A 25,176-nucleotide genomic window follows, 5' to 3' on the forward strand; every position below is an offset into this window, starting at 1 on the left:
AAGATCATTATCATAAAGTTTTTTGGCTCGCTTTTGGTCAGTGCTAACATCACTTAACATTGCTATTTTCAGGTACGAGGTCCACCTTGTTTCCAACCGAATTTAACACTAATTGACATTTATTTTTGTTAGGTACGATTAAATTGCCTCGCTTTTGGCCGATGTTTACGCCAAAGGATTTTTCCCTAGCGATATGTACTCCGGCTTAACACTAATTCAATATATATAAATTGTGACTTATATCAGCAATAAACTTTTTCGTGAAGCTTTGTTCTATTTATTTATGGTATCTATTTTATGATGCTTTATTGCCGAAGATACATTTTGATACCTTTTAAAAATAAGCTATTTGATTGAATAATAAAGAGTTTAAGTGATAAAGCACGCGCATGCACTAAGACTGCGCGAGCTCGGAGCAGTGTAAAAAGAGATCGTAGGCCAGATCAGATACAGATATTACCATAGATATTTTCTCTAAATTCAAAGCCATACGTTTTTTAAATAATAATTTGACTGAGGCCTACCGGAGACCGTTGTTGTTATGTTATCAATACATGAGCGGTTCCTGGTTATAATTTGGCAGATGAAATCAACATATTACACAATTTGTTGGCCCTTGCTGATCTCTAATTGTTCTTCGTAATTGGCGATAACCTTGGGGTGCATCGTTACGGCAAAAGAAACGGAAATTTAACGTAATTGTGTTGCGTATGTCCGGAATGAACCTGTACAAATATGCTGCGGACACATAGATGCCAAATGTACGATCGGTGGAGATGCTATCACTGTCAGATCTCGGTATCATACCAAAGTATTGATTTATAGTAGCAAGATGAAGTACGCTAACAACATAATTGAATTAATATTTTTAAACGGAGTTTGTATTTAATAAAGAATTATATAAAGCTGTTTACAATGATTTAAACTATCTGCACATGTAATGGAATAATACTGTTAACATCGATAAGTTCATATTTTCAAAAGCTATTGATCATAAGTTATCTGAGTGCTAAAATTTATTTATTGATTTTTCATGTAATTTTCCCTTTTGATTTTGATATCGACAAACCGTCAGGAAAAGGCGAGTATACGTGAGATTACACCGGAATTATTATAACAAGGAAAACTCTCCCCGCTACACGGGATGTTTAATCTATCTCATTGGAATATTTCGGACATTTTTTCATCGGTCCTGATAGATATTAAAATGTTAATTTTTTCTGCTTATTGTTACGTTCAATATGATATCATTTTCAGTGATTATGGTAAAATATACATGATCACATCCGCAAGCGGTAATTGATACCACATAACCAGTCTAAATGTGACATTATACAACAAATGACTGCATGTCGCTGCCATTATTCGACCATTAATACGGACGAATCAAAACATATAAATGTTCATCACCCTAAAGGAATTCAAATGTCTGGTTTATTTGTACCCGGTTTTTTTAAGATTAAATGACAAAATAAAATTCAGCCAATAGTTTATCTGTCAGATATTATTCTGTCCCGTTTCGAAGGACATTATGATGGGTATATTCTTTTATGACTGACGATAATATTTAGCATTTCAAATTACTCAGATATGAAAGGATCAACTTTAACTTAGAGATAAAATACTTTAAAAGTGCGCAGAATACAGTATTAGCCAGTTTAAAGTTATGGAAAACGGCTGGCTTAATATGTGGTGGGATGTTAAAAGTATGCCGAGGTCTGTCGATTATGTTGTATCTTATTAGATATTTGACACCTTTTGCTTTCATCTCGGTAAAACCAAATTACCTACCTTACAAATCCACACAAAACTAATTGTTAAAATGTGAAAATCGGTAACAAATCTCTTTTCTAATAATATTTGTTCTTTAGGATCCGATTCGTTGAGAATGTTTTATTGCACCTGAAATATCTTTGCACTATTATATGATCTTAAAACGATAGTTCTTGCACTATTGCATAATTTTTAGGCAAAACTTCTCATATATTGTGCAGATTATAGAAAAAAGGCGGACCTTTGGTAGACGTTGGTTATATAACGAAGCGGTATTCACAGACCAAAGAAATATCGTTGAATGTTCTTGCAGTTATTTTTTTAACACTTGTTAACTGAACCCATATGTCAAATCTCTCTACTTTAACGTAGCGTTAACCAGCTGGGAATAAATGATACCTTTGATGAATAATGGCGTCGAAACTCAGAAAATATATTTGGTGACAGACCAGAAATCTAATCTTACTTCAAGCAATCCGCGTGTTGGCTTGACAACGACACTACTCATTTTGTGTTTCTATGTAACCATGACCTGGACATTGACCAGAGATACGTAATTGACACTCAGCTAGTGCCGGCCAGTTTCTACAGGTAATCGAGTTCGATTTGTTAAGCAACTATCCGTAATATTATTGGCATTCGCTCGTTAGCCCAAACGTTCAGCAGATGTCTCGTATGTTTCCGACAATAGGTGTCGCATAAAGCCATTAACGCAATTGAATGAAAACCACAGTCCATGTTTCAATGTAATTTTCAAATATTGAAAATACATTTTGTTAGGCTATACTGATGAAAAATTTATTTGCACTTTTAAAAGTCGTATTTGAAACTTTGTGTATCCGTTTTCAGTATAAACGTGTCTGTGTTGAGTACGGTTTACATCAATGATTCAGCATTGCAAAGTTGGTCAGAGTTCCTATTCATTTTAAATGTCATAAGCCGAAAATATACCGCAGGCTCCCAAAGCAACAAATCTCCATACTCATTTATTCTGTCTAGCAGAGGAAAACACATTAAGCGCCATACACCAAAGGTAACGATATATGTTGAATGATGTGTATAACCTCTATTATGTCATTATTAAGTTAAACTATTGCTTAACATACACAGGACAATATATTATTACCACCTGTGTACTCCGAAACAATAGTATAACATGCTATCATATACCTGTATAATGGTACGTACAGAATGTAAATACACATATTCTCTTTCTATTTGTAGATCTTTGTAGCAACTAAGGACTGAAATCTCTCTCTATTTAACAGAAATCTAAAGCAGCTTTAGTGGATCAATTTTGACAGCATTTTCTTTTGTAATAAAACAAACGGTTCGATACTCAAGGTTTTCACTAAAGCCGAGCCAAAGTTTGATTCACAAACGTATATTAATCCTTATGTTGATGACACTGAAATATTGTTTGTCGATTTTATTGATAAGTTTTTACTATTTCTGTCCGGCGGTACAATTGCATAGAACGCAAGCAACCAATTAAGCCGGGCTTGTAAAACGCTAATGAGACATTAATACCACTCACACTTCTAAAATCGATAACACCTATCGCGTAAACAAATATATTTTCCATTCTGTATTCCATCGTGAAATTGATTACACAAATGCAGAATATATTTCAATAATTATGACAAACTAAACCTGTTCTTACCTTGTCATCCATGACGTCTCGTGTCAATTTGCCTGGCTCCCATTTTTGTTATTCTGCAGTAGGTATAAAATCCTTGTCACTTTTATCTCGATATCTTTTTGAAAATGTTAAACAAAATGATTTAGTTATTGTTTTTTAACACATTTGAATATGAGATGTTTCCTCGATGCATATACAGAAGTCACACAATATGCACTGATGTGTTCATAGTAAGATTGACTGGTTACAGTGACACGGTGTATTACTATGGCGGAGATCCGTGAGTCTGGCTAGCAGCAAAGTTTCTGTAACCCTCTTAGATTTTCCAGTACAGTCAGAGCAGTGAACTAGTTATGGAGAGCCAACACTCACAGATCTCATCACTTAAACTGACAGAGGTGTCTCTTGTATAGTATTATCCCCCAGCGGAAAGGCATTTACGGAATCGCTTTTACATGTTGATTAGGCGAATTACCCGAAACCACGTGTACATGTTGCCAGTCTGAACTACTACCGTGATCTGGTCGTGTCAAGGCAGGTACCCGGCTTATAATGGAGAACAATGATCGATATAAGCGGTTAGATACCAACTATCACGAGGTAATTTATAACGCCTATTTCAGAAACTTTGGTGACATCCGGTATATGTGTCCTGTTGATAGTGGTTCTCCGGAAGTGGCAGTCGTTTCGTATCTGGAACAATACGGAAAATTAGGTGTTTTAGTAATATGAATATGTATAAATGACCTTTGTCCTCCCGATTTACAAATCACAGTAAATTTAAGTTATCACATTCAGATCTACCATATGATATGTTAGAATAGTCCATTCCCTATTATGAGAAAATCATTAGGAAAGTCATTCCCGCATAATTCATTTTTGATATCAGAAACCATTTGCTGATATAGTGGACTGCTTAAATCGCGTATTCTCTGTGGTCCAATGTACCTTTGGAAACATTTTATTGTTATATCTTTCAACATGATCTCAAGGGATATCTCTGTTACCTGTTGTCAAGGTCTATTATTCGTAGGCGGTCGACGCCTCCGCAAAAAAAAAATGATCCCTACGAATTTTATGAATAAAAACAGTGCACAACATAAACAATACAGATATTTCAAGGATAATTGACATTTGATGTGTTGTAACAATCCAGAGAAAATGCGTTGAAGGTTTTCACTTACCACACAAAAGCAAATGAACAGTTCCCGGATGTCTGTCTGATCACAGTGATATTGTCAACATTATGCTGAGAAAGTGTTCTAGTTTCAAACTTTACCGAACAGTGTCATATTTATGTCTGGGTGTTAAAATTACAGCAATGATTTTTTATTACAAAAGATTGTGATAGAAATGTTTTAAATTACACATCAGAAATCCCATCTTTCCTCGTTCACGAATATAAACTTCATATTGAAATGAGAGAAAGAAACCCTATTCAAGATGGTTCAAGAATGATAAGTTTCCTGACTAAGTCAGTGACGATATTTGTTTCATCACCGCAATAGGATTTCTGTGTAGAATCTGTGGAGTGGGAAAAGCTCTAAAATATGACTCCCACCAAAATATCTTCTTCAACGACGGATGAAGCTAGAAATGCATCCGCCGCCAGTAAAAACCTCCATATTATTTTTTAGACAGGTTACCAACTGATATTACATGATACCAATGACGGAAATGTTTCATTAGTGCACATTCTACAACATCGATTCCAGTTAAGTAAAGGTGTTTGATTAGTAGAATTTTATATGGGTCTGTCAAGTGTAAAGGTATATCTCAACCCGAGTGAAAGATTATGGCTGGTCAACCCAAGCCTTGCCGAGGGTTGGCAGCCAAAATCTTTCAAAAGGGTTGAGATATCCCTGTCGATTTGGCATACCCATGTAAGATTATTTTCCTTCCATATTTAAAAAAATCATATCAGGAATTATTTCGATAGTGTTGACAATTAATGGCGTCCTCGACAAAAATCTCCGCATGTATCGATGACGTCATTGTCAATCGTGTGTGAACTATCTTTTCCCTACCCAGGTAAGGGACAGAATTATCTTTTCCCTAGCAAACACGGGATAACCCTGTCAGGTATGGGAGAAAGCATGGTCTTTTACACCTCATAAACAGCTGTTTCATTAAAGGAGAAGATAAAAAATAAAAAGTATTGATAGTAAATAAAAACTTTCAATCTTCTGTTCTACTGCCCCACGGAAAATCTAGAAACCCCAGGGCCTGTGGTGAAAGGTCATACAATGTACCCATTCATAACTAATAAAACTGAAAATAGGACAAATCAATAATGGATTGAAATTTAAATGAGAAAAAAAAAACAATTAAAATACGGATATATTTTTTTATAATGCCACTGGCATGCTACACTGCAATTTTGAAAGCAAGTCCTGATTAAGATAGGACAAATCAATAACGCATTGAAATAAACGTAATTTAAATGAGAAAAAAATAAGAATTAAAATAAGGATATATTCTTTGAATAATGCCCCTGGCATGCTACATGCTATTTTTAAAGCGAGTCCTGACTAATATCAGTATCCCCAGATCAATCTATCACGACTTTTTTTTTTATCAAATCTTAATCTCACGAAAAAAAACCCAAATATATTTTACGGCGACCATAAAACAATTTATTTCATCTTTGCAAATTAATCTTTTTAACTATAAAAGTATGTATTAATATCAAGTGACTACTGCCAAACCATGACAAAATTATCAAAAAGTTTTAAACGAGGAGAAAGTCACTTAAACAGAGAAAGAAAGAATTGCTGAAAAATGTGATTAGCTTTATATAAATAAATATATATAAAGCAATTCATTTGTTTTAGAAATATTTTTGCGACATCACTGAGCGCTTTCAACAAACATCTCGTACAGTTTTACCGCTTTAGCTGGGATAATCGAGGCAGAGGTAACTAAAATCTATATACGCTACAGTACCGCAGATTAAGTCAGTAAAATATTGAGAGATTTAATCGCAGTTTCAAATTAAGTTCGCGTAGATTTTTGCGTATTCAAAATATGAATTGAAACATCTTTTAAAAATATTAAAGTGAATAATAATTTGCGATTATACCTTAAAGCGCATGCAAAAGAAAATATTTGGTAAACAGTATAATATTTACAAAATTTTAGAATTTAGAAAATAATAAAATAAAATTTACATGAACCATTTGGCGATGTCTGTCAAACCATATCAAGGTCCATATCTAAGACACTTTACTGCTGAATTTACAATACATCTATGTGAGAAACAACCTTCCTGCCAAATAATATTTTGGAGCAAATATTAATACTAAATAAGATAATGCATTTTAAATTTTATTTGATACCGTTAAGAAATGCTTTGAAATCGAAAATCGAAGAAGCTTATATTAGAGACTTTGGCTTAGCAACATTGAGTAGATATAAAGGTGATCGCTATCTTAGGGAAGTTGCTGGACAACGATGTCCTCAAGCCGAGAATGACAAGACATTTGTTGTGAAAATTCACAGCCGATTGGTGCCTAGTATTTAAACGATATACACTCGATAAAACTAAGGTCATTTAGGGCCAACTTACAGGTCAGGTATTAATATCAGGATATAAACAATGATTGCATCTAAAATATCGGGATAGGAAAAAGGCAAGTAAGAACTAAAACACTGATTGTAAATTATAAATAATATTTTTTATAAAAAAAAAAATATTGCATGGGATAAAATAGTTTTGGCTAAACTAAAACACACGAGAAATCGCATGCACTATTATGATGAAACGATGACATGTTGATTTGATACAATGACAAGGTCAGAAAACGTTCTTATTTTGTTTAAAATACCACATTCTTTGAGAAAATTTAGAATACGATTGTGTTTCACGACATGGAACAAAGAGTACATGTCGGAGATATTGTAATACTTAACTCGTATTTAAAATCAAATCAATACAATGCATTAAAATATGCTCCACTGTGAGAGGTGAATCACATGCTTAGCATATAGGAGGATCCTCCTCTCTCAATAGATAGGGAAGTTTAAAACATGCGTGTCAAGTTCGGAGCCGAGAGAGAACAACTTCCTCTCTGCGGTCTCTCTGGCTGGACATTTTAAGATTAAGTATAGGTTGTATTTTAAACAGTTTATTGTTTATATCGGTACACCACCTTTGTTGCCAATGAATGTTGACTGAATTGAAGGTTTGATGTAAGTGTATGGTACTTACAAATCTGTTGGTGATGGACGAAGAGCAGTCTTAGCTGCTTTCTCGGCCTTTTCATTCCCCTTAATACCCACATGACTGGGAATCCAGAGATAAGTAATTTGAATTTTAGAAGATAATCGAAATGTTCGGATTAAAAAAAAAATTGGATTAGAGTATTTCTAGTTTATTTTTTTAATTTAATGCTTGAAGAACCAAAAGAGAGTCAGAACAGATGACTGACTTTTCAATGAGGTGTTGTTCGATGTGGTCACGAGCCAGACCTATAGTAGACACATCTTCGTTAACAATGGTAACTTTGGGAACAGCTTGATTTTCTTATTTATATAACTAGGACCAGTCACAAGTTTGCACTGATTAACACATGGTACTTCCCAACCAATCATATAGCTGGAAAAAAATCACACGGAACTATTGGATAGTCCTATTGTATGTCGATGTATTCCTCTATATAAGTCGCTGTTCTAACATTATTCCCTGTTAAGCCAACGTAAATGTCACATAATCATTTAAAAGAAAATGTAAGATTACACAATATAACAAAAAATACTCATGGAAAAAAATGCAAGTATGACCCTCTGTCTGTGCATTATTCTGCTCTTTGATTTCTTATCTCATACATGTAGTTTCCATTCTAAATGTTATCGTCAAAACTAACACAATTGCAATGGGGACATATATAACTTCCGAGTTAGTCCTTTGTTTGTGAGCAATATGTTCATTTCATTATTAGTTTGGTTAAATATTCTATCCTATTGACAACATGATGATTGGATGACGGATCTACATGGTAAATGTCCGTCGTGAAATTTAAGCTATATACCAAATTGTCAGAACAGCCACTTACAATAACAATTCATCAATTATTTGTTTATTTAGTTTTCATCAACATAAAATATTTGGACAATACCAGTTTTCAAACGTTGGAAGAAGTTGTTTGTCTGAAAAGCGCCTTGAACCTCATACATCGATTGAAAAGAAACAGAAACAGATCTAAGAAGTAATAGCAGCGGTTTACTTTCCCGAAGGCAAACATATTTACAGGGAAACGAACGATTTCTGATGCAAAGGCTATTGGCCGTTGTGTTTAATACTGACGCTTCCGTCAGGCACCTGATTGTATTGACGGAGCTTCTGTTTAATGAATGTGCTGTTTGATAAAGACAAACGAGGATATCAAATACTCATCCTTCGCATCTTCTCAAGGATAAGTGGAATACAATAATGACAAATAGCGGGAGCCAAATTTGGTTAGGCTTAGAGAACGATACGGGTTACGTCACGGCTCAGATTTAATTACGAGATTATCGGCGAGAAGGTTCATTTCTATTAAGTTTCTACTTATTGATTGCCTCCCCCCGTGTCTACACCGTGTTTCGCTACCACAAACTACCTCTAATTCGATGATCTGTGGAGTTTTTTCTGGAACTATGTAAATATGAATGCCCTTCGATGACCCTCTGAGATATACATACAAATGGTGTCCTATACGCTCCACAGAAATCATTCGATGGTCCTCGGAGAGATATATAACCACGCGTAGTGCTGACATGTATGTTCTTAGATTAACTTCGGAAACCTTACCAAATTATTACGCTAAATATAGATCTACGAGTGGAATAGTCGAGTGTTCACGTATACACATCGTAAAAATGATATTCGTTACATATAAAAAGGTCATTGCTTTATCGGTAATCGAAGTAATTGTTCTATGTTATGGAACGAAGTATGAATCTTAAATCAGTTTTATTTTCTGACCAGCAGTTTTCATTGTTATGCACCTTATATATTAGTATGGAATACGGCTAGTTGTCTGTAATCACCAAGTCTTCAACTAGTGTGTATTACACACATTTTATTAAATCATAACTGGAATCAGTTTCCTATTCTTGTTGAAGACTATCTAACCATTTTATTTGTAACATAGTACTTTTCTGTTCTGTTTCTACACAAATATCCCTGATCAACGTTGTCTGCATGGATGTCTGAAGTCATATTAAGTTTCAGCCCAGAAAGTAGACATATTTTGCTAACTTAAAGATGCTTCACCGCTGAAAAATCGTATTTTTTACTATCAAAAAGGGGAGCAGACTATTTAGGATTTTTCTTCAGTTACAAAAGTTACTAACTTTACACCATTACCTCCATTGAAATGTTTGAACTTCTAATTTTATTTTAAGCAAAAAAATATTAAAAAAATATATTAAATTGCATCCCGAAAAAAAATCCTTCGCATTATATCATATATGGAATGAAGTACTGATTGCCCATGCAACAAAGGCAAAAAAAAATATTTTCTTATTATTTTTTGTGTTGATTAGAAATATATATATACATGATTAAACAAAAATTACTGTTCAAATGATGAATATTATTTATGCTCTGTCGGCGGTGGAGCATCTTTAAAGACGAAACGTATTTCTATTTCATTTTGTGAAGTCATAAACGCGTACACGGAATACCACCTACAAGAGAAAGTTTGGATGGACTCTTGGTAGTAACCACAGCCTAACACTTTTATTGAATGATAATATGTATGTTAATGAACTTGCAACGAGCTTATTGGAAGGACTGGTGTTCGTGGGTGTTACAATTTTTTTTAAACATTCACGACGTTTTCAAAATTGAAAGTGGCACCATGTGCTACTGTCAATTAAATGTCTTATGATTTGTCTTCCGAGGGGATGAAAGCAGCTAAATAAACAAAATCTGAAACGGCATTAATGTGAAATATGATACGACGCCAGTAGGCATTCTCTGTTATGATATATCTGTGATGTAATGGTACTGATGTAAAGTGTGATTCAAAGGCAGTAATAAAACGCTTTGTGTAATTTGTTAACTTGTTGATATCATGGCGACAGTTTATATTTATCTTCAAAATCAATAAACTGAAACTGAAGCAAGAATTAAAACATATCCTCTCATCATAGCGCCAAGATGAATGATTTTGCATTATTTGTTTATGGATTATCAGGCTTATACTAATGTTAGGACGGACAGGCACAATGCCGACCTTGGTGCTAACTTGACAAGCGTATTGCCGACAATGCCGCGTAAGAATAGCGTCGATACTATCAAAGAACCTAATAGGCGTTAAGATGGCATTGGTGGGAATGTGTGGCCTTGAAAGATAAAATTGACAAAGGTAAAATAATGGTTTACAAAATAAGTATTACGCCAGAACAACAAGATCACAAGTTTGTCAACTTTCACTGGAAATAATGTCTACTCCTGTCTACATAGTACCAAGCGTGTAGCAGATTGTGAAGGGTAAATGTCTTCTGGAGAAACATTCATATGGTTGCTGAGAAACATTCACATGATTGCTGAGAAACATTCACATGATTGCCGAGAACATTCATATGATCGCTGAGAAACATTCATATGATTGCTGAGAAACATTCACGTGATCGCTGAGAAACATTCACATGATTGCTGAGAAACATTCACATGATTGCTGAGAAACATTCACATGATTGCTGAGAAACATTCACATGATTGCTGAGAAACATTCACATGATCGCTGAGAAACATTCACATGATTGCTGAGAAACATTTACATGATAGCTGAGAAACATTCATATGATAGCTGAGAAACATTCACATGATCGCTGAGAAACATTCACATGATTGCTGAGAAACATTTACATGATAGCTGAGAAACATTCACATGATCGCTGAGAAACATTCACATGATTGCTGAGAAACATTCACATGATTGCTGAGAAACTTTCACATGATAGCTGAGAAATATTCACATGATTGCTGAGAAACATTCACCTGATCGCTGAGAAACATTCACATGATTGCTGAGAAACATTCACATGATAGCTGAGAAACATTCACATGATTGCTGAGAAACATTCACATGATTGCTGAGAAGCATTCACATGATTGCTGAGAAACATTCACATGATTGCTGAGAAACATTCACATGATTGCTGAGAAACATTTACATGATAGCTGAGAAACATTCATATGATAGCTGAGAAACATTCACATGATCGCTGAGAAACATTTACATGATAGCTGAGAAACATTCACATGATCGCTGAGAAACATTCACATGATTGCTGAGAAACATTCACATGATTGCTGAGAAACTTTCACATGATAGCTGAGAAACATTCACATGATCGCTGAGAAACATTCACCTGATCGCTGAAAACATGACACAGATGATGTAAAATAACGTGACAAGAGTGTTTCAGAATAAACGATAACCGTCATATTGAGAAGTTAGGTAACCATGAAGATACTACAAAACATGGTGATAATTAGGTGTCGTTAGTACTTATCCCGTAGAATCGCGTGATCCGATTTAAATATTGAAGTCATACTGAATTTTTTTCTTCTTATCATTTCCACGTAATATAAAGTAAAATTATCCGACGTTTGCAATTACCAATCACGTTATGTTTCGTGTACAAAGTTTGAAGCCGACTTAATTTTGTTATACGAAGTCTAATTATGATTACAATGTTATAGCCTGAAACCACTATCTCTCTCAGTAACTAACCTCAGTTATAATCATGGTATAATGTTACCATATCCTTTTGATGGCAAAATATAATAAGACAGATACTATCTAATTCACGAGGGATTGGATCCGAACGGAACCCATTGGCGACTAAATCCGGAACGACAATTAGACATTCTGTAACGTCATAGTATCATGTGGTCATGTTGATAAAACATCAAATATTGATTACGAGGAAATTAATTTTGGTCCAAGTGATCAAGTCATTGATGTTTACACAAGGATTAGAACCTGAACTATAACATTTGATTAAAACGCCAGATATCTAGTTTGAAAGTTCAACAGAGTGCAGGTTTATAACGTTGGTCAGAATGGCCTAAATCTTTTGAAAATGGCGTCGGAGATCTCAAATCAATGTCTAAGTTAACCAAAGTGACTGAATAAGAAGCATATTAAATGTAGACGGATACGAACATTACACGTCTTAGGTGGGTATTTACCTGAAATACGTGTTTGCCTTTGAAACAATTCGACATCGTGTCGAAAATGAAGACAAATAAGATCAAATTGTGACGTAAAATCTTGCGAATGTAACAAGTGATCAGACAAAGATGCTGGTCATCTGATGAATATTGGATGGCAATTTCTGTCTAAAATGAGGGGCGATACGTGTCAAGAGACGATATGGCGTCTCACTCGTCCGGACGGCATAAATCTCCCTATAATATAAAGGGAAATAACTCTTGGATGGTACCTTGGATGGATGTACAAGTATTCGGTGTGTTGCGTGTATAGAATACGTGGTGAGTGTTTCGGGAAGCTGCGATATATTTGAGTTCGGTCTACTTGTATAATGGAACTATTGTCTTTTGACAGTGCGCCAAAGTAACCACACAACACGCCCTACCCGGTCACATTATACTGACAAAATGCGAACTAGTCGTCCCAATCCCTACGAACGCGCAACCGAAGGCATACATTGAGGCGGTTCCTAAATATAGTCGCCTTTTACGATATTGAAATAAGGGGAGCATATCCAATTCTAAGGCCCTATAAGCAGGTCATTTGATTGGGGTTTGCAGGACTAATGATTTATAAATATCAATAGCTCTGATGAATGAATAGCCGGTCGGGTTATTACATTGTACATGTATGTTAATGGAGATTGGATTGACTAGGGGTGCATCAGTCTATGGTTAGCGCACTGGAAGAGTTCAACGTGCTGAATATTTGAGCAGTAATTATGACAAATCTTGTCAAATACGGTATCAACAAACTGATAATTAATTGATTCATGATTTTACTTTATTCTGAAAAGAATTAATGATACACAAATGTCAATCAACAATTAATCTTATGTTCATGATTGCGGTGTTTTCTTGCAACTCTTTCAATATATGATTAACGGTTAAATGTGAGAAAACGAACACAAAAGAGGGGAATTAAATGTCGTGAAGGCCTGTTGCCATTGGTGATATATCCTATAAAACGCAAGACAAATATATGATCCGGTATTTAATAAAATGCGTTTGATATTATATCGGATATCTACAATGTATTACTTGCTTGCGAAATATTGTCTGCGCGTTTTTTAAGGAAGTGATTTTGTAATATTTCACTTGTAGAAACATCGCGCGTTAATCAGATACCTTAATAAGGTTTCGTCAACATGATAAACATCCGTCTATCGTAATGATAACTATCAAATGCATGGAAATCACGTGGTCCATTTCAACCAATCAAGAGATGGAATGCCGACATTGCCTTCAATCTTTGACACTAGTGCCGGAAATTGCCACATAAATTAGATAGATATGGACGTGCTTCGGACGGTAAGGTGGCCTGACCAATGTTGTTCTAACCCGTTATCAGAATCACTTTTCGGAGGCAGATTTCAATCTTGTGCAGCATCGCGAATATGGATGATTTATTTTGTTTTTCACTCTGTTGCCGTTAAAATACGCATTTTTTATTCTCAAGTAACTGTTTTGGGTCGCTTGATACCATACTAAATTTCCGTTCCTGGTGTTTTGGCACCAAGGATTGTTTTCCCGTTGTTATTCAATAACGCACCGATAAATGAAGCGAAGGATATTTCCCCCTGAAAAACGGGACGAAATATATCTTACGTCATATTTTTGTCTACAGTGGCTTCTTATCAATGTTAATGAGCTACTTGTATCTTATGTTTTAATGATGCTAGTGTATCAATGTCAAAAAAGTACTTGATATCAAGTCAACATAAAACTATTAGTTTCGGTTTGTGTCCCCATTACACAAATCTATTAATAAAGCGGAACACTCGATATTCATGACAAATTCAAGATGACCTTAATGCGTTTAACAAGAAAAAGATGTTACAAGTAATATGTTACCAGATCACAAAAATAGTACGAAATACGTGTTGGGTCCTCTTACATTAATGTTGAAATCATATTACCTCATGTTATTGTCTCTGGTAGGCTTTGATCTGGAGACAATTGGATGGAAAGACCGGCAGTAAATAAGCGGTTCGCACGTTCAATTGATATCCTAACACATTGTAAGCATGCGCTTCACGCGCTAAACAAACACATTTGCGGCCTTTAGCTAGCACGTTAAAAGTAAGTAATGGGATTCTACGTAGTCACAGCGCGCGTGACAGAGCCGCGTTAAGAATATCACTCACTAAAGGAAGCGATTGAGACAAATTAGAGCACTACAAACTGCTGCACGCGGTACTTCGGACACTATACGTAGTCCCCCGACAATCACCGTGTCATTTTTAAAGCAAAACGTCTTGTATATTTGACTTTTTAGTCGAGTCTGGACGGTAACTGTCACTCTCATTGCTGCACCTTCTCCTTTCATTACTTTAGTTGCTCTCTGGGTACTACAAATGAAGCTTGTGGTTGTCAGAGGTGGAGAAACAATAGCATATCGGTACACGTGGTGCAACGCGGTAGCATGCTGCGCGTGATCATGTTAGTTTTGGTCGAAAACAGGACAACAGCTGTGACTTAGTATGTGAATCATATGATCAAAAAACCATTGTCAAATCTAGTAAAAAAAGTTACATGAAGACATCAATTATTCATTACAAGTCGCTGATTACTAATTGATTTATTTCGTCATTATATGGATTGTGAACTACAATTCAAAAGTGATTTACATCTTATTCAGGAATATAGATTAATAACGGGATTGTGATAAGAGCGCTGTTACACTTAGTCTAGGTCATGGCAAAATGTGTTATAATTGGCTGAATATGAATCTGTTTGATCTGTTTATCCATTAGTTTACCATCTGGGCGAATTATATACGCCAAAAAACATTATATGTATTGGTAGAGTTAAAGCAACATTTGTGATAAATTTATTTTGCATATATACATTAACACGCAAATGTACAGTTCTATGTATAGAATAATGATTTGAACAAAAGGCTATCACATGAAAACCAGACTTAGAGCTAAATATAATGCATGACAGTTGTATCTGTTGGGGTTAATTTCAGTCAAAATGCGGAACATCATTGTCTCAAAATCTTTTATGTCGCAACAACTACTCAAGTTTTCGTCAGAAAACAAAAAAAAAATCTTAATTTATTTTTGTATTGTCAATGTTTCGTATTGCACATTGTCATTTTATTTATTTTCGTGCACTTTCATTTTTATACATGCCATCCCTATACGCTGAGTGGATAATTGTGCTTTTTCTAATTATTTACAAATGTATTGTTTATCTCCAATTTCGTACCGTGTATTTGGGGACAGTTCAACGTATACATGTGAGTAAAAAGACGAAAATAATTAAAGCGCCACTTAGAATTCCGATGTAATCCTGCTAAATCGACCAATCGGAATATTGGTGACAAGGAATGACGACAGGTAATGGTTAAATGAAGACAAAGACAGGGCATTACCAGGATAGGCGAGAATTACGCTGGTGTCACACCGCTAAAGGAGTAATCAACCGGGATATGCGGGTAAACAAAACGTGTCTCGATAGCGGACGTGTAGTACAAAGGTTACGAGAGGAAGTCGTCCGAAAACTTATGTCTTAGTCCAATGGTTATGGATATATACAAAGATGGTCATTCTCAGGACAGTATCTCGCATTTTCGTTCTCTGAATTTCATGTATGTATCTGCACATTGAAGGGGACAAGTGCATCAGATATTTACCAATAATATCCAATAACACCGATGTTAAACAAAATTTACAATAAAAAACATAGACATGCCAAAATATTTTGTTTTTAAAACAATCAAAATAACCTTACATTAATCAAGAATAAAATCGTACTACGAGCCATTGTGTTGGCGTGTGCACTATAATTAGTGCATCCTTCCTGAATTCATGCATTTCGTTATTAAAGTAAGCGTCAGTGATGATTATAAGACTCTTTTAAATGTGGATATGAAGGATAGGGATATTCTACCCGAGGGTCAAAAAATGTAGTAAAATCCGAGGCTTGCCGAGGGTTTTGCAACATTTTGTGATCCCGAGGGTAGAATATCCCTATCCTTCATATCTACCTGTGAAAGAGGTTTTTTTAAATTTCTCGACGTTTTATTGCAATTTTCCAGCTATAATATCCCGCCAATTTGAAATAAATTCGAAGACATCTACGGCTGAAAGTCAATATTTCACACATGAAAAATAACGTGATATTTTCAACAAAAATTCAGTTGTTTGCACTTTTTATAGCAAAACCAGTCAAGTTTGTGAAAAAAATGTAAATGAAATTTTACCGATGAAATAGAATTTTTTTTGACGCAGTGACGTCGCGGTGCTTTATTGAATGGGTAGTCATGCAATACAGTCTCAGGCGACATGAGTGTAATGCCCTAGACCAGCCAGTATTACACCCCTAGGTATGAAAGAAAAGGGTATCCTCTATTTGTTTTCGCCTGTAGAACTCGTCATTGATGTGAAGGGCACCAGACGTTAGTCATTATGTTATGTCATAACATAGTGGTTTCATATAATACTGATCATGACAAAAGTTTTGATACGACTTCAGTCACTGGAAATACAACCCACCACTAGATAGATTTGATTATAAGGTTCAATGACAACGCAAAAAGTTCGTTTATTCGTAAGTGAAACTTTTAAAGCAAAATCACTTTCGCATTTTGAATGTATATATTAATGAGCCGTGCAGGTTGGGCGTTAGAATTAAGCCTGTTTACCCCATTGCCGAAGACACCCCACCTGGTCACATTATACTGACAACAGATGAACCAGTCGTCCCACTCCCTGTATGCTGAGCGCTAAGCAGGAGTGATACTTCGGTGTGTCTCGGCCAGGGGACAGAACATAAAGCCTTCCTCACAGGGGCGAACGCTCAACTCAAGGCCAAAAATGAGGCGGTGCATTACGATGTTAGGAATAATCTTAGTTATGTTCCAATTTCTATTGCTAGTTTTTCCTTTGTCAGTAAGGTTTGAAAACCTTGTGGTTTGATGTGAGCCACAATATAACAAGGAGACACAATATAAAGCAGCCTTCCATAATATGCAAACACTCGCACAAGCAACACATTTTAACATGAAGTTGTAAACCTAGCCATCAAACAAACAACCATTAGATGATAGATCGTTATCTCGTATCAATGTCCTAAAATTTGAGAAAGCAAACTTAACAAGGATCATAAATTTAAACTGCCAGATATTTCAGGTGTGGGCTTAGATTTAATGCAAGAATTGGACTATTATACAGGTCCCTGACGTCAATAGTTTCGCAATGGCCGACTTGTTTTTGGAGAAAATTCTGAGTAATGATTTAATCAGAGAAACTGTGGTCCCAACGAGATTTACTGACCCGCTGTGTAAATTGAATCTTTGAAAAATTAGATTAATATCATTTCCTCTGTTAATGTTTTCTTTCATTATTTTGTTACAATGATGGCGAGAAGTTGTGAACAGAATAATTAAAGCCATGAAGGCATTCTGGTTTCAACATAACAAACATGTGTTGAAGTTGCGGGATAAAAAAACTGTTAGTTATGGGGAACGAAATCATGCCCTGGGGGTTGACAACGAAATCACAAGAAGCTGAAAGTGGACATGATTAAGAGAAAACTGTGGGAGTAATTTTGGCTCTAGACATATGTTAATGAATCACTAAACTAGCACCTTCTATCAATAACCTTCGGGTTTGGCGATAAAATTGAACCTAAGTTCCATTTTAAAGTTTGAAAATTGATGATGTCGACATAACGATAATCTTCTTGCTATATATTGCCGTTAGGCAGTTTCTCTGGCTGGTCGACAACATAACGCAGTCTCCCGAAACACGCACCTCGCACACCCTACACGCAACACACCGCATACATGGGAGGGCGTCCTTACATGACCCTGGCAGTTAATAGACTGTTAATTAATCAAGCAAACAAAAATCGAAAACATAACGATAATCGCCGTGAGATAGTCTCTGTGACAGAACGACGAAATAACGATACATTTCTTGCTATATCGCCGTGAGGTATTTTCTCTGACTAGACGACAAAATAACGATAATCTTTGTTTGTCTTCTCGATATGATAAACCCTCTTTCTGTTTGTTAACGAAATACACGTAAAAGAATCGTCATAAGGTCATTGTGTTCAACTTTGTGAGATGGCTCTTTATAATATAAATGACCCGTTATTCATGCAATCAATATTGTAAGACATAGGTAAAACTGCAATTGTGACATGATACTATTTCACACGATTGGCTAACCTGATTTCTCCACTCTAAATAGTAAGTTATATCTATAACACTAGTTAGAATCCTGTAATCTGGCTACATGATATGGCGACCAGCTTCGTGCTCAGCATTAAGGGATTAGGACGACTGGTTTGCCTGTTGTCATTATAATATCACTGGATAGGGTGTACTTGCTCGGTGTCTTCGACAGTATTAAGTCATAAGTGTGATATAATGCAGTAATTTAACAAAGGTTGCACTATTCCATAACACGAGTATACCGCAGCATCTGAAACCATAACACGTTGCATACATAGGTGGGCGTCCTTAAATAACCCTGCTGTCAATAAGGCCTTATAACAATTTCTCCATTTGGTGTTAAACTTCCTACTATTAAGCTAATGGACATCAGATATATGTACTGTGTTCCCTTTGCGTATTTATCAGCCTCAAAACTGCCAAAAATTATATATTATGAAATAAAGTGACATGCACTTTTATACTTAAAATTAATGATTTTACAAGGATATTTCGACATATTTAATAACGAAATTGTTTTTCTTTCTAATTATGTAACGGAATGAATACAAGCGGTATATGTTCACAATCAGTATTTGTAATTTTGCATTTGTTGGTTTGACATGATATTCCAGTGCAGCAATGTCAATTTGTGATTACAGAAATAACTTACTTACACATTTCTGTTTAGGGTGAAATTACTAGTTTTAAAAAGTGACTCTTCAATATTAAATGCAGTTAAACACAAAAACTCTGAACTAGAGCTGCAAACAGATATGGCATAGTTAAAGAGTACATAAAAAGTTTTAGAAATGGAACATTCGTTCAAGTGTGTATATTTATAGGGATATAAGCGGAAATGAGAGTACTCTCTTGCAATTTCTGAACATTGCCATTAGCAAACGACCTGACCAACAGACATTAACAACATTCTCTCAAAGTCATTGTTTGAATAACCTTGGACCAGTGTACATATTACATAGTATCGTCCATGGCCGTGCTATGATCGAAATGGAAATCAGTTCAATATGGTTTTATGTTCCGAATTTGTCATGTAGGTGCGGCGCAAACTTGTTGTTCAGAGATAAGTGTCAATCTGAGTCGTCCTCTTTGACTCTGGGCACGGGATCAGAATCCTATCTTGTCTGCCATCGTCTGTACCGTTCCCTCCCCCGGGACCGCACAAACGTGTTATTAGGTTCCAGAATGAAATGGTTTAAAGATCGGATATCCTCCGTCAGAACTCGGAATGTTTTACAATTTCATTAACTCTAGTTATAACAAATAAAGCTGATAAATAATGACAGTTACGCCGAATAATTTATTATAATTACAACATACGAAAGCATAGTTCATCCGAATTCCTATCAATTGAATTTTCTATTCATCAGATTTACACTTATTCTTTTAGATGACTTTCGGACTTTTAAAATCGATCTCATTGAGTTTCTATGATATAAATATACGAAAACATTGTACGAAAATGTTTTTTGTTATCCCCTTCAGTAATCTATTGAGAGGCCCTGCAGGTTAGGGAGTTAGAATTGTACCTCCTGCCTCTATTGCATGATCGTAAAAGGCGACTAAATTTAGGATCTTATATTTTCTCTTCTGACTGACTCTATGTTTCCTAATGCCTCCCTTGGTACCGACTCTCATTTTTGGCCTTTAGTTGAGCGTTCGCCCATATGAGGAAGGATCTGGGTTCTGTCCCCTGGCCGAGACAAATCAAAGTCTTTAAAAGTGGTAGTTTCTGCTCCTGCTTAGCGCTCAGCATACGGGGAGTGGGACGACTGGTTCGCCCGTTGTCAGTATAATGTGACCGGATAGGGTCTTGGTGTCTTCGGCGGCATGATTAAGTGATATAACACTATAATAAGGGCAACAGTTCCGCTATAACAGAAGACACAACACGATCATACTGCAGTCTCCCAAAACAAGCACCTCGCGCGTTATGCACACTGCATACATTGGAAGCCGTCCTTACATGACCCTGGCTGTTAAAAGGACGTTTAAATAATCAAACAAACAAAAACAAACCATAAATAATCTATTGGAAATCGCCAGAAAAATAACCTGTGAAAATCATTAAAATGGAGAAACAAGTACGATGCCTTATAAACATATGCGGTGTGAAATTCTTATCTTTATGCCGTATTGACTTATGTATGTTCAGCTAAAACATACCTGCAGAAATTACTTTACATTTACAAATAAGAATGTAAAAAGTGAAAAGAAATTGGCAACCACAACTTAATTTAATGGTCTGATAATATATTCATGTTTCACTGCGGTGTAGATATAAATATGATTTTTGGCAGTACTGCTAAAATTATTTTTGTCTCTTATTTGTAAAATTAAAACTTGTGTATTTAAAGTGTTCTAACTCTAAAAATGTAGGATACTTTTGGTGATGAATGATTTTAAAAGTTGTAGATTTCTGAGCATTAAAAAAATTCCAACACTATATTGGCATAACAGTTCGAGTGATAGATGCCCCTTTTACGAATCGGTAACTTATAGGTAGGGCATTAAAGGATTAGATAAAATGCGACTAAACATGAAATATTTATTTTTGTCATTCTCACTGAGTTGCTTATTCCTAACGTCTCACAGTTTAGGCGTCGAGTTTCGCGCCCGCCCTTTGGTATTTTTGCCGGTGTGCTATAATTAGATAGCACTAATTAAAGGGCAAATATACAACTATTAAAAGAGACAGGAATATACCGCTTCCTTCCAGAACTGTAACGCACACCAATGTGCATATAGGAGAGACCATGCCTTACTTTTAGGACGATATCGGACAACAAACTAACTTTTTACTTAAACTGATGCCAGCGCAATGATACACTAAACATCTCAACAAGACCATTAGTGCTATCACGATTTTATCGATGGCTGAGAATTGATACAATGATAAGATTTATAAAAATGAAAATGTCGTCTAAACTACAATAATATCCTAAGATAAGCGTTGTCCGTTCGATCTGAGATTATCATTTGGTGATAAACAAACACTATAACTGGACTTTTACTTCATCTATGAAAGTTTGGATATTGATATCTTCATTTTTATGTTATAGATTTATACCTTCATTCTTCCAAACGTCCACCTTGCCACGTTTGGCCTTGAGTTGAGCGCTCGCCCCTATGAGGAAGGCTTTGTGTTCTGTCCCATTGCAAATATACACCAAATTAAAGTCTATAAAAGTGGTAGTTTCTGTTTCTGCTTATCGCTCAGCATAAAGGGAACAATCTACTAGATAACAATTATATAGATTTAGAAATTTAGAGTGAAATTTAGGTTCAAAATATCAATTGTGACAAGGAATAGATAAAAACAGAATTTCAGGATGTTTTTGTACAAAATGCAGCTTATTTCGAAATGGCTACTCTGGTTAGAGTTTGAGTCTATATGTAAGATTACTTAGTTGGTTGTTCTCTACTCAATGTGGTCTATGTAAAATTATTTAGTTGGTTGTTCTCTACTCAATGTGGTCTATGTAAAATTATTTAGTTGGTTGTTCTCTACACAATGTGGTCTATGTAAAATTATTTAGTGTTGTTCTCTACCATGTGGTCTATGTAAAATTATTTAGTTGGTTGTTCTCTACACACATGTGGTTCTATGTAAAATTATTTTGGTTGGTTGTTCTCTACACACTGTGGTCTTTGTAAAATTATTTTGGTTGGCTGTTCTCTACACACTGTGGTCTATGTAAAATTATTTGTTGGTGTTCTCTACACACTGTCGTCTATGTAAAATTATTTAGTTGGTTGTTCTCAACACACTGGTTTATGTAGAAATTTAGTTGTTGCCCTCTACAAGGAATAAGAATAATAATATAATATGGACGGGTAGGATGTACTGTGCGGTGTCGCTGGCGGAATTCTTCAGTGAGATAAAATCAAATGGACTAGTTTCTGCTTATACAAACAGACACAACAAGAACATCAACCGACCAACCACATTGGTCACCTCATTACGTCACAATTTCTTCATCTAATGCAATTGTGTCATACATTTTTAACTTAATACACAACGTCACGTCACTTTAATACAATATTCTACCACTGATTTCTTTATTCTTTCATTCAATTCTTTAACGTACTGTTGTTTTATGATGCAGATTTCTGTCTGCTGCCAACGATAAACAAATGTCACGTGACCTGGAGTATGTTCACAATTATCTATTCACGCAAAGTTGATGTCCCTGGAGTACCACGACAACAAACGCTTGGTAAAGTAATGGCCGCTATATTCAGGGCCTGACGTCATTTAAGTACAAAACAATATAACTGTCGGTAGTGAAACTAAAACGAGCCGGAAGTAGAGCGGAGGAGTGTCACCAGAGTGACGACACATAAAACACGACTGTTAAATCGCTTAACCAACTTTTGTAATTATTAATGTACGACATTATTTACTTCAATTTCAAATCTGGTTTGGTCATGGATTTCTGAACAGACGATTTAATAAAACGATTAACTAAACATCAGTAACGTAGATTGGCGTAAATCTGAAATATCACGACGTGTGTTTTAGAAAGAATATTTGTTCTACTGTTCACGATACGTTTAGGAAGTATCAACATTTCCATATCGTTGGTGCCAAATGCCTCTAATATGTTTACTTTTGATGTTGACTTTCGCTTTTTCATTCTTCAACCAGTTTCAACTTTGTAAAGAAACTCTACTGTAAATCGATGTTTTATTGGAATTTCGAACATCCATGTTCCAAAATAATTGTTTCGTAGCTTTGTGTTCCCCACGATAGGTGGTGCGTGTACATAGATAGGCGAATGTAGAACATTGCCTGTTTGCAGTAAAGCTAGGTTTCAGGTATTGTTCGGTTTATTCTTGCAAATTCTAATATAATTTTGTTTTGTTGTCAAAAACATTGAGCAACTATAAAATAAAAAAATGTATTCGTTACTAGTATGAATGCACTAAAACCCCTATAACTCGAACAGCAATGGACCAGATCAAGAGTTCGAGGAATACAGGGTATTCGACTCATCCGAGGTTGGTCACGACCTGTAATCGACAGTTAAAGTGTCTGGTCTCAAACTATGATAAACAATGCGTGTCAATGATATATTAATTACCGTGTTTTTCAGCATTTTGAATTTTTATGAAAGTTGTTTTTATAGCAATATCAAATTGAAAAAAATAACCACATAACATGAGCGTATGAAAATTTCTTAAGGACCAAACACCTGTTCGACGAATACATGGTTTCTTTTTATTTGATGAAACGGGGTATTTGATGAATAGCTGTTCGAGCTATCCGTAGTTTAATTACATGAAATATATAGGACACGGTCGGGACCATACGATCATTTCGAGGAATGCGGGTTCGATTTAGAGGGGTTATGCTGTTTATATTTTGCAATTTTAAATATGTGGTTAATATATGCCTGTTGTCTCAACTTGTCTATTAATTACATCGAGATGGAATGTCTAACAATTTTCTTTGGCATCTTAATTTACTTGACTGGAGAACATAACAAGATTGTTAAAACAGTTATGCTATGCAGGTATTATTATTTAGGCTAATTAATATGCAAGTGGTGCTGAAAGGAAGTTCCTTGTATATTATAAGGATTTTTTTTAACATCAGTAATTTAAACTCTCCATTACCTTGATTTAAACATATTTTATTTGCACGTTATATACAGATGGGATTAGACACACTTATAATCCGTCTTCTCCCGTAAAAAATAATGATGATACAGCTGTATATACATATGACTGCAAATATTAAACAAAATGATGATTGAATAACTCATAAAACTAGCTTTGAGATAACATTTACAATGAAGTTCAAGCATGATGAAAATTTGTCTGCACCCTCATGTCTTTATAAAATAAAATTACTGTATTAATACAGAATCCATTTGTAAATAACATCATTAAATGAATCAAATGTCAAATATTAGAAATACACCTTTGTTCAAAGTACAGGAAAGTTTAGTAATAGATACATTCAACAGTAAATTTATGTAGGGTCCATTGAGTTTATTCCCAGTACATGTATATGTATCGTCATTATTACACCAATTCATTATAAATAATTTGACATAACGAGATCCGAATACAGAACATGAAGATGACGTGAGTGGTTTTACCTGGTCACATGAACACAGAAATCTATAACCGGTGCTATTTTTATACGCGGACAAGAAAGAGCTCTTCAGTCTACTTTTTCATATGTTAGCTGTTTTGGTTATTTCACACATCTTTCCACACAAATAAACCGTGAATGGGATTATTATAATTGCATGTTTCGCACAGACAGGTCGCAGATCCGTAATAAAATTCTGATAGTAGTGTAACTTACAACTCATGCGGAATCTTCTGCTGACATGATAGGAA

General features: G+C 35.3%; 2 protein-coding genes across 5 annotated transcripts in view; one reads left to right on the top strand and one right to left on the bottom strand.

Annotated features, from left to right (window-relative positions):
- Window positions 1–25,176, bottom strand: part of LOC138315247 (G-protein coupled receptor dmsr-1-like) — a 141,003-nt gene that overhangs the window by 51,197 nt on the left and 64,630 nt on the right. For 2 of the 4 annotated variants that reach the window (XM_069256126.1, XM_069256116.1), the window contains exon 3: window positions 3,437–4,108. The exons of the other annotated variants lie outside the window; for them this stretch is intronic. The gene's annotated coding sequence lies outside the window, so the exon portion shown is untranslated. The remainder of the gene's footprint in view (window positions 1–3,436; window positions 4,109–25,176) is intronic. 4 annotated transcript variants of the gene reach the window in all.
- Window positions 1–25,176, top strand: part of LOC138308759 (DNA-directed RNA polymerase II subunit RPB1-like) — a 162,464-nt gene that overhangs the window by 23,812 nt on the left and 113,476 nt on the right. The window lies entirely within an intron of this gene.

This window comes from Argopecten irradians, chromosome 1 (genome assembly GCF_041381155.1).
Source record: "Argopecten irradians isolate NY chromosome 1, Ai_NY, whole genome shotgun sequence".
In the NCBI taxonomy this organism is placed as follows: domain Eukaryota; kingdom Metazoa; phylum Mollusca; class Bivalvia; order Pectinida; family Pectinidae; genus Argopecten; species Argopecten irradians.